Consider the following 9,970-nt stretch of genomic DNA (forward strand, 5'->3'; position numbering starts at 1 on the left):
ATCTTCTGTTTGGTGCAATCCTTCTCCTTATTTTGTGTCTAATACATGGAGGTATTGTTTATTTTACTGAGTATGGTGACAGGTATAATTCTGCTGACATGGATGATGACCTGTTCCCATGGTTATAGTTTTGCCTATGCATTCATTCTCCATCCGAGCTGAGACTCAGGACTTCCATAGGAGAGGAAAACAGGTGTAAAGTGCGGCTTCTGATATCAGGATGAATCTTTTGTCAGGCCTGGGATTTGAACTCAGATATGGGTAACCCCGTTGCACTGTGGGGGAAGGGGAAGCTCATCATCCCTGAAGACTAGGACGTCAGACCTGTTCCTGGGCCTGATCTGAAGCCCCAGCAGTGGACAAAATAACAAGCTTACCTTTTTTAAACACAGGATCTCTATTTACATACAGGTGTGGTATGCATCTTACTTTTGTTGTAATTATATTTTAATTTTGAGTCTTATTCATGGATGTATTGTGTATTTTATTGAGTATGGTGGCAGGTATATCTGTGTTGCCATGGATGACAACATATTCCAATGGCTATAGAGTTGCCTATATAGCATTCTCCATCCTCGATGAGGCCCAGGGTTTCACAGGACAGGAATACAGCTGTAAGGATTGGCTTCTCACATCAGGATGAACCTTTTGGCATTGCTGGGAGTTGAACTCTGGGCCTAGCAGGCCCAACTTTCTAAAGGGTCCATATGAGCACAACAGCTTTTGAGCTACTAAAGATCTAGGCCCTACCCAGGACCTGAGATTGAGCTCCGGGGTGGGGTTTGTGAGCCATATTCATCCCTTCAAAAGCTGAAGCTAGTATGCTAATAAGTACCTATTTGCATAGAGAAGATGTGGCAAGCTATGTTGGAATCCTATCTACCATGTGACTACCAATTCTTGGATCTTTCCCAATTCCTTGATTTACCGATTGTAATTATTATTGTCACATTTCGTGAAAATCTTAATTAAAAATAATTGTTGTGCCAGAGGTCTTGCCTATCATTTCCTATGTGAATCATGCATGAACTTCTCAACTCTTCCCTAGGCCTGAATTCAAGCACCAGACCACAAAATATAACATTTATAGACATTTTAAATATGTGATTTATATTTACATCTATATATTCAGTCTGTATCGTTTTTGTTGGAGTGATTCATTATATATTATTACTGATTGATTGAATTAACATTTATTTTATGGACTGTGAGTGCACCTATATCATTTATTACATTTCTTCCAATCTATTCCATAGCATGTAGTTTTGCACACATATTATGTACATCATACCTGACACCCAGCATTTGCACAGAAATGGAAAACAGGTGTCTCACTTGGAATCTTACTCCGAGATGAAATTTTTGGCACCTGAACTGAGGGCCTAGAAGTCCCAATTCATGAATGGGTGAGTGTCAGCATGGCGTCTCTAGCCCATTCAGCTGCCAAGTGGATCCCAGGACCTGGGATGGAGCCACAGGTTTGGCCAAAATAGCAGTACCTTTCTATTCAGACGATGGTATACAGATAAATATATATTTAGATATTTTGATACTGTCAATGATGTCTATGTGGAATTAAATGACATATACTACGTTCGTACAGATTCTCAGGTCATTACTGAATAGTATTCTTTTAATGCATAATAAAGTATGCATGAAAATCAATGTATGTTCTGTGATTATTGGGTCTAAATTTATTTTATACTGATTGATGAACTACTCATCCAACCATGACATTGATCACATTTCTCTGACGTTCCTATGGACAAGCAATAGTTTCCTAGGCTCTCCAGCCCTTTGTAAGTAGCATGACTGGGATTCAAACTCAGGGCTTACGTGTCCAGGTTGGCCTATGGCTTCGCTGACAGCCCGTCAGCCTTCAGCAATGTCAGGTGACCTACAAGTTGCAGCAGTGTTTTTTGGACCCGGGATCGTCACCATGCAAGGAAGGAAAACCAAGAAACTGCGATCCGTAGGTGGTTCCTGGCTTCTTTTTGGTGCCGTTTTCATTTTGTTTTCCTGTCAGCCCCTGAGTCCTAGGATCCCAGGATGGGCTGTGGGTCCAGAGGCTGCACCATCCCAGCCTAGGTTGATGTTAGCTGAGGCAGAGTTGCCACGATATGAGTTCAAGCCCCATGCTGGGCAAAAAAAAAAACATTAAAAATAAATAAATAATTTAAAAATATTAAAAATAGCCTGGCACTGGCTATGGTTCACGCCTGTAATCTTAGCTACTCAGGACGCTGAGATCTGAACATCACAGTTCATAGCCAGCCAGGGCAGGAAAGACTTTGAGACACTTATCTCCAATAAACCACTAGAAAACCAGAAGTGGTGCTGTGGCTTAAGCATTATAGCGCTCATCTTGAGCTGAAGAGCACAAGGAGAGCTCCCAAGGCCAGGCCAGAATTCAAGTCCCATGATATATATATATATATATATATATATATATATACACAAACACAAACACACACATATATATATATACATACATACATACATACATACATACATACATACATACATACATACATACATACATACTTACATACAATACTAATGAAGCTCCCTGGCTTGGAATTCATGCCTTTTTTTCTGCCAGGCCTGGGAATTGAACTCAGAGTCTGGGTAACACTAATTCACTAGGGGGATGGGGAAACTCATTCTCTTAGAAGACAAACAATTCAGGCCTGTTCCCTAGGCCTGAATTCAATCCCCAGCCCTGTTAATGCAATATTCATTCACATTTGAAATAATGATTTATATCTACATACTTATGTTTATTTCAATTTGCTTTGAGTGTATTTATTTTATTTTTTGTATTATTCATTCATTATTTTATTGACTATTATAGCACTTATAACATGTATTAAATTGATTACATCTTATGAGAACTATACAGATTTGCATATGTATTATATATCTTACTTCAGACCCAGGACATTCATTGAAATTCTATAGTAGATCATTCCATGCTTAGAAAAACAGAAAGAACACATCAACCAAATTAATTTATCCCTACACACCCCAGTGGCTCACATCTGTAATCCCAGCTACTCAGGAGGTGAGAACTGGAAGATGAAGTTTCAAAGCCAATCCAGGCAGCAAAGCCTGAGATATATCACCTCCAATTAACTGGCAAAAAGCCAGTCAACAGGTATTGCTGAAGTGTTAGAAAATCAGCTCCGAACAACCAAGCAAAGAAAGAGCAAGCTGAGTTCAATTGCAGGGAGAGGGGGGTAGGGGAATAAAGGGGAGAGAAATCCTCCAAAATCAGAGAACAAAACAACAATACACAAATCCCACCTAATTTGTGGCACCAAAAAACTGAAAAAAAATCAAGCTTGTGCATTTGTATAATTTTACATGAGCACATATATTCTTAGGTACACTCCAAAGCTATGTTTTTAATAATATGTGTGTATATAAATTAATAATGTATATATATATAAATAAACTAAGAAACCAGCCAAAGAAAAAATACTTCTGAATTAGTGCCTTAACTATGGCATTATAAATTATTTGTAAAAAAAACTTTGTTCGAGGTTTCTTTCTTTAGAATCAATCTTAAAATATTTGTTCATGAACCAGGCATCATTGGCTCACACGAATAATCCTAGTTACTCTGGAGGCTGAGATCTGAGGATGTCGGTTCAAGGCAAGTCCGGGCAGGAAAGTCCGGGAGACTCTTACTTCCAATAAACCACTAGAAAACCACAAGTGGCGATGTGGCTCAAGCTGTAGAGTGCTTGCAAAGAGCTGAAGAGTGCAGGGATAATGCCCAATCCCAGAGTACAAGCCCCACCACAGACCAAAAAAAAGGAAGGAAATAAGTTTGTTCAGACAAAATTCTAAATTCTGAGCTTTAGGAAACTTTTCTTCCAGGGTCTTATGCTCTTTAGGCAACTACTCCACTACTGAGCTACATCTTAGTACCAATATTTTTGTTTTTCATTTTACAATCCAGTTTAGTCCCAAAATGCTTACAAGTACCTACTGTCCTCACAGAAGTGAGTGTTTATTCAGAAACTCAACCTTTGGTGGTATGAGGACTCCCCTAGTCTATTTCGTGGTAGGCACTGAGGAAAACTCACAGGACACAATTGCAGACATTTTATAATTACAAGAATAACTCTAAATAGAAATAACATCAACTGCCAGGCACGGGTGGCTCATGCCTATAATCCTAGCTATGCAGGAGGCTGAGATTTGAGGAAGGCGACTCAAGGCCAGCCAGGGAAGAAAGTCTGTGGGACTCTTATCTTCAATAAACCTCTAGAAAACTGGAAGTGGTGCTGTGGCTTAAGTGCTTCAGCGTTTCCCTTGAACTGAAGAGCACAGGGACAGCACCGAAGCCCAGAGTTCAAGCCCCACGACCAACAAAAAAAAAAAAAAAAGAAGAAAGAAAAAATAAGAAATAACATCAACTGTCCCAACCTTCTAGGGAGAAATAATATCCTCATTTTCATTCTCACTCTTCATGGCAGATGGTCAAAAACACCAATGTGCTATGCTGAAATGTAAAAGTTTAAACCCCTTTTTTGAAAAACTCTCATGTTATAAAATCAAAATGTTTCAAATAAAGGCAAAGTGAACTATAAAATAATATTAAAAAAGCTAATGAAACTCCTTGGCTTGGAATGTGCGATTTTTTGTAGGCAAGGCCTGGGATTCAAACTTAGAAACTGGTTAACTGTGTTGCACTGTGGGGGAAGGGGAAGGTCACTATGCTTGAAGACCAGAAATTCAGGCCTGTTCCCTAGGCCTGAATTCATGCCCCAGTCATACTCCTTATATATATTTTAAAGATAGGATTGAACTTCCATATAGATATTCAGTCTATATCATGTTTAGTGTGGTTATTCATTGTATTTGCTGTTTTATTCATTTATTTACCATTTATTTTACCGACAGTGAGGACACCTAAACATGTATGACATTGTTTACATGCTATCACATTGCATCTAGATTTGTAGACTTGTTCTTCATCATACCTGACACCCAGCACTCTCCCAGAAAAGGAAAACAGGTGTCACACTTGGCTTCTTACTCGAGGATGAAATTCTTGGCAGGTGCTGAGATCAAGCCCCAGAGGTGGCCAAAATAGCCATACATGGATAGGCAGGTGGTAGTATGCCAATAAATGCATATTAGTAGAGAGTGCCAGAGCCGTGCATCTAGTATTCAATGATATCTATTATGTCCCTACGAAGTCTTAGGCATTTAGGCAGCCTAGATATTATAGAGAAAGAACATACAACCATCCAAGAAAAGTCCAAGAAATATGATAGATCTATTCAACATTTGGAAGACACCATAAGAAGGACTAAGGTGTAGAGGAGCACCTAGAAACCGAAGTTAATGGTCTAGGAAATTTGTTTAACAGGATCTTAGCAGAGAACTACCCAAACATGGAAAAAGATAGGCGTATTCAGATACAAGAAGCTTTTAGAACTTCAAATAGACCAGACCAGAACAGGACAACCCAGCATCACATTATAATCCTCACAGGATCAATTCAGACCAAGGAAAAGAACCTTAAAGCTGTCAAGGAGAAAAGATCAATCACCTATAAAGGGAAACCAGTTAGAATCACCCCAGATTTCTCAGGAGTGACAATCAAAGCAAGAAGAGCCTGAAATGATGTATGCCATGCTGTAAAGACAAACAACAATCACACAGGAAAACTGTACTCAGCTAAACTCTCCTTCATAAAGGAAGGTCAAACAAAAAGCTTCCACAGCAAAGTAAAATTGAAACAATACATCTCCACCAAACCAGCCCTACAAATGATTCTTAAAGATGTCCTACACATAGAAAACCAACAAGACCACAAAAAAGTCCAAGAAACAGCAGCCAAACTGAGAATCCAAGAACCATAGAAAGAACCCAGTTGCCACAGCCCCCAAGATGAAGAAAATGGCAGGAACTCCCAAATACTTGTCAGTTCTATCTCTCAACATTAACAGACTTACCTCTCCAATTAATTGACATAGACTGTCTAGATGGATTAAAAAGCAAGATCCTTCTATGTGCTGCCTTCAGTAGTCACATTTTGCCCATAAAAACAAACACATTTTCAATATGAATGGCTGGAGCAAAATCTACCAAGCAAACGGCCCCCCTAAACAGGCATGAGTTGCAATCCTAATATCAGGTAAAATAGACTTCAATTGAAAATTAGTGTGAAGAGATAAAGAAGGTTGCTACATACTAATTAATGTATCTCTCCTTCAGGAGGATATTACACTTCTAAATATCTATTCACAAAACAACGGAGCACGAAAATTTATCCAAGAAACCCAACTTTCCCTCAAATCCCACATAGATCCAAAGACATTAATTGTGGGAGACTTTAACACACCACTATCCCCGTTAGATAGATCAACTTGGCAAAAACACAACAAAGAACCTGCATATCTAAACAACGGCATAGATCAACAAGATTTTAAAGACATCTACAGAAGATTTCACCCAGCAGCATCAGAATAGACATTTTTCTCAGCAGCATATGGAACATTTTCAAAAATAGACCACATTTTAGGCAACAAAGCAAACTTGTCCAAATTCAGATATATTGAAATTATACCTTGCATTCTCTCAGACCACAAAGGATTAAAAGTAGGACTCAGCACAAAAAGCCACTAAAGAAAGTCCTGTAACACATGGAGGTTGAACAAAACACTGCTGAATCATGAGTGGGTCATGGAAGAAATTAGAAATGAAATTCAAATTTCATGGTATTCAACAAAAATGAGCACATAAATTACCAACTCCTCTGGGACACAGCAAAGTCAATACTCAGAGGCAAGTTTATACTCTGAGTTCCTACATCAACATATTGGAGAGATCTGAAACCAACAATTTAATGACACATCTGAGCCCCCTTGAAAAAGAGCAGCAGGATAAACCCCAACCCAATGAGCAGAAAGAAAGAATTAAAATTAAATCAGAATTAAATGAATTAGAATACAAAAAAGCCATAGAAATAATCAGCAAAACAAAGAGTTTGTTCTTCGAAAAAAAATAACAAAATTGACAGACCAATATCAAATCTTATCAGAAAAATAAAAGAACACACCCAAATAAATAAACTCAGAGATGAGAATGGAAACATCACCAGAGAAACAACAAAGATTCAGAACATTATAAGGAAATACTACTCAATAATTTATACTAATAAGATTGAAAAATTGGCAGAAAAGGACCTTTTCCTAACAAATACTGACATTCGAAAACTAAACCAAGATGAGTTAAATCACCTTAACAGGTCCATATCAAGCATTGAAATATAAACAGTAATAAGAGATCTCTCATCTAAGAAAAGCCCAGGTCCAGATGGTTTCAAAGTGTAATTTTACAAGGTCTTCAAAGCAGATCTCACACTAATACCCCTCCAACTCTTCAATGAAATTGAAAGAGAAAATTCACTACGGAACTCATTCTATGAAGCCATCATAACCCTCATCCCCAAACCAGGCAGGTTCTTCTCAAAGAAAGAGAACCATAGACCCATTACTTGGATGAACATTCATGAAAAACTTCTCAACAAAATTTTGGCCAATTGAGTTCAACAATTCATCAAAAAAAATCATACACAATGATCAAACAGGATTCATTTCAGGGATGCAAAGCTGGTTCAATATACAGAAATCAATTAGTATAATTCATCATATCAACAGTATCAGGGATAACAACCACATGGTTATCTCAATAGATGCAGAAAAAGCATTTGACAAGATCCAACACACCTTTATGATGATGGTTCTGGAAAAATTAGAAATCCATGGAACATTCCTCAATACAGTAAAGACTGTATATGACAAACCAACTGCCAGCATTCCATTTAATGGTGAAAAACTAAAGCTATTTCCTCTTAATTCAGGAACGAGACAAGGACATCTACTATCTCCAATTCTCTTCAATCTAGTATTAGAATGCTTAGCTACAAATAAGATTAGATGAAAACATAAAGGGGATCCCAATAGGGAAATAAGAAGTAAAACTCTCCCTCTTTGCAGATGACATGATTTTGTATTTAAAGAATCCCACAGACCCCACGCCCAAATTACTCAAGCTGATTCAAAACTTTGGCAAAGTAGCAGGGTATAAAATTAACACTCAAAAATCAATGGCCTTTCTGTATGCCAACAATAAAAAAAGTGAGGCTGAAATTCGGACAGCAACTCCATTCGTAATAGCCCCACAAAAAATAAAATACATAGGAATGAACTTAACCAAAGAAGTGAAGGACATCTATGATGAAAACTTTGAAAACCTGAAAAAGGAAATCAAAACAGAACTTAGAAAGTGGCAAAACCTCCCATGCTCCTGGTTTGGAAAGACTAACTTCGTGAAAATGGCCATTCTTCCGAAGGCTATCTCCAAATTCAATGCAATACCTATTAATATTCCACCCTCATTCTTCAAAGGAATTAGAAGAGGAAATCCAAAAATACATACGGTACAGTAAAAGACCCCGAATAGCAAAAACAATCCTCAACAGAAAGAACAGGGCTGGAGGAATATCAATACCAAATTTCAAACACTACTACAAAGCCATAGTAATCAAAAAAGCATTGTACTGGCACAAGAACAGACCTCAGGACCAATGGAACAGAATTAAAAACCCAGAAATGAACACACAGACCTATAGCCAACTAATCTTCAATAACGGAGCTCAAAAAATAGAATGGAAGAAAGACAACCTCTTTAATATATGGTGCTGACAAAATTGGTTAACTACTTGTACAAAATGAAAGCTAGATTCTTATATATCATTCTGCACCAGAATCAACTCCAAATGGATCAAAGACCTGAGAGTCAAAGCAGACAATCTGAAAACATTACAGGATGGAATAGGAGAAACCCTAGGTCTCCTTGGCACAGGGTGAAATTTTTTTAATAGAGACCAAGAAACACAATAAATCAAAGAAAGGTTGAACAAATGGGATTGCACAAAATTGCAGAGTGTCTGCATGGCCAAGCACATAGCTAGCAAGATCAATAGAGAGCCCACAGATTGGCAGAAGAACTTCACTAGCCATACAATGGACAAGGGCCTCATATCTAAAATATACCCTGGAACTCAAAAAATTAAATCCCCCAATAACAAATCTCCAAAGAAACAACTGCCCAATAAATTAGTGGGCTAAATACTTTCAGAGAAACTTCTCTCAAGAGGAAAGAAGAATTGCCAATAGACACAAGAAGAAATGCTCAACCTCTCTAGCCATAAAAAATTGCAAATCAAAACAACATAGAGATACAACCTCACCCCAGTTAGAATGGCAATAATCAAGAACTCTAATAACAACAGATGCTTGAGGGGATGCGGAGAGAAGTGAACTTTACTACATTGTTGGTGGGAGTGTAAAATTGTTCAATCACTTTGGAAAGCAATATGGATGTTCCTCAAAAGACTCCACATAGAGTTCCCGTATTTCCCAGCAATCCCACTTTTGGGCATTTACCCAAATGATCACAAACAAGACCAAACTAAAGCTACCAGCACTACTTTGTTTATTATTGCAGCATTATTTACCATAAGTAAGATATGGAACGAACCCAGATGCCTCTCAGTAGTTGAATGGATCAAGAAAATGTGGTATATATACACAATGGAATTCTATGCCTCCATCAGAATTAATGACATTGCTACATTTGTTAGGAAATGGAAAGGCTTGGAAAAAATTATATTAAGTGTACTTATTAGATTGGTAGTTAAATAAATGATATTATTTTTAGTATTAATTTTAATGCAATTTCAGGGAACTCTCCTGTCTCTGACCTCCTAACACTTGTATTTTGGGATTTGTATCTGGACATCAAGGATTTAGCAGGACTCAAAATAAACCAAGATCTTGCGCATGTAGTTTTAACTCCTTTGTGTGGTATTCTCACAATTAAGAAAAAATAAGCCAAGAGTATTTGAATTCTACTATTAATGTTTAATGGTAGATATCTACTT

Source organism: Dipodomys merriami, unplaced genomic scaffold, assembly GCF_024711535.1.
Source record: "Dipodomys merriami isolate MVZ:Mamm:240054 unplaced genomic scaffold, mDipMer1.0.p SCAF_374, whole genome shotgun sequence".
NCBI classification, from domain to species: Eukaryota; Metazoa; Chordata; class Mammalia; order Rodentia; family Heteromyidae; genus Dipodomys; species Dipodomys merriami.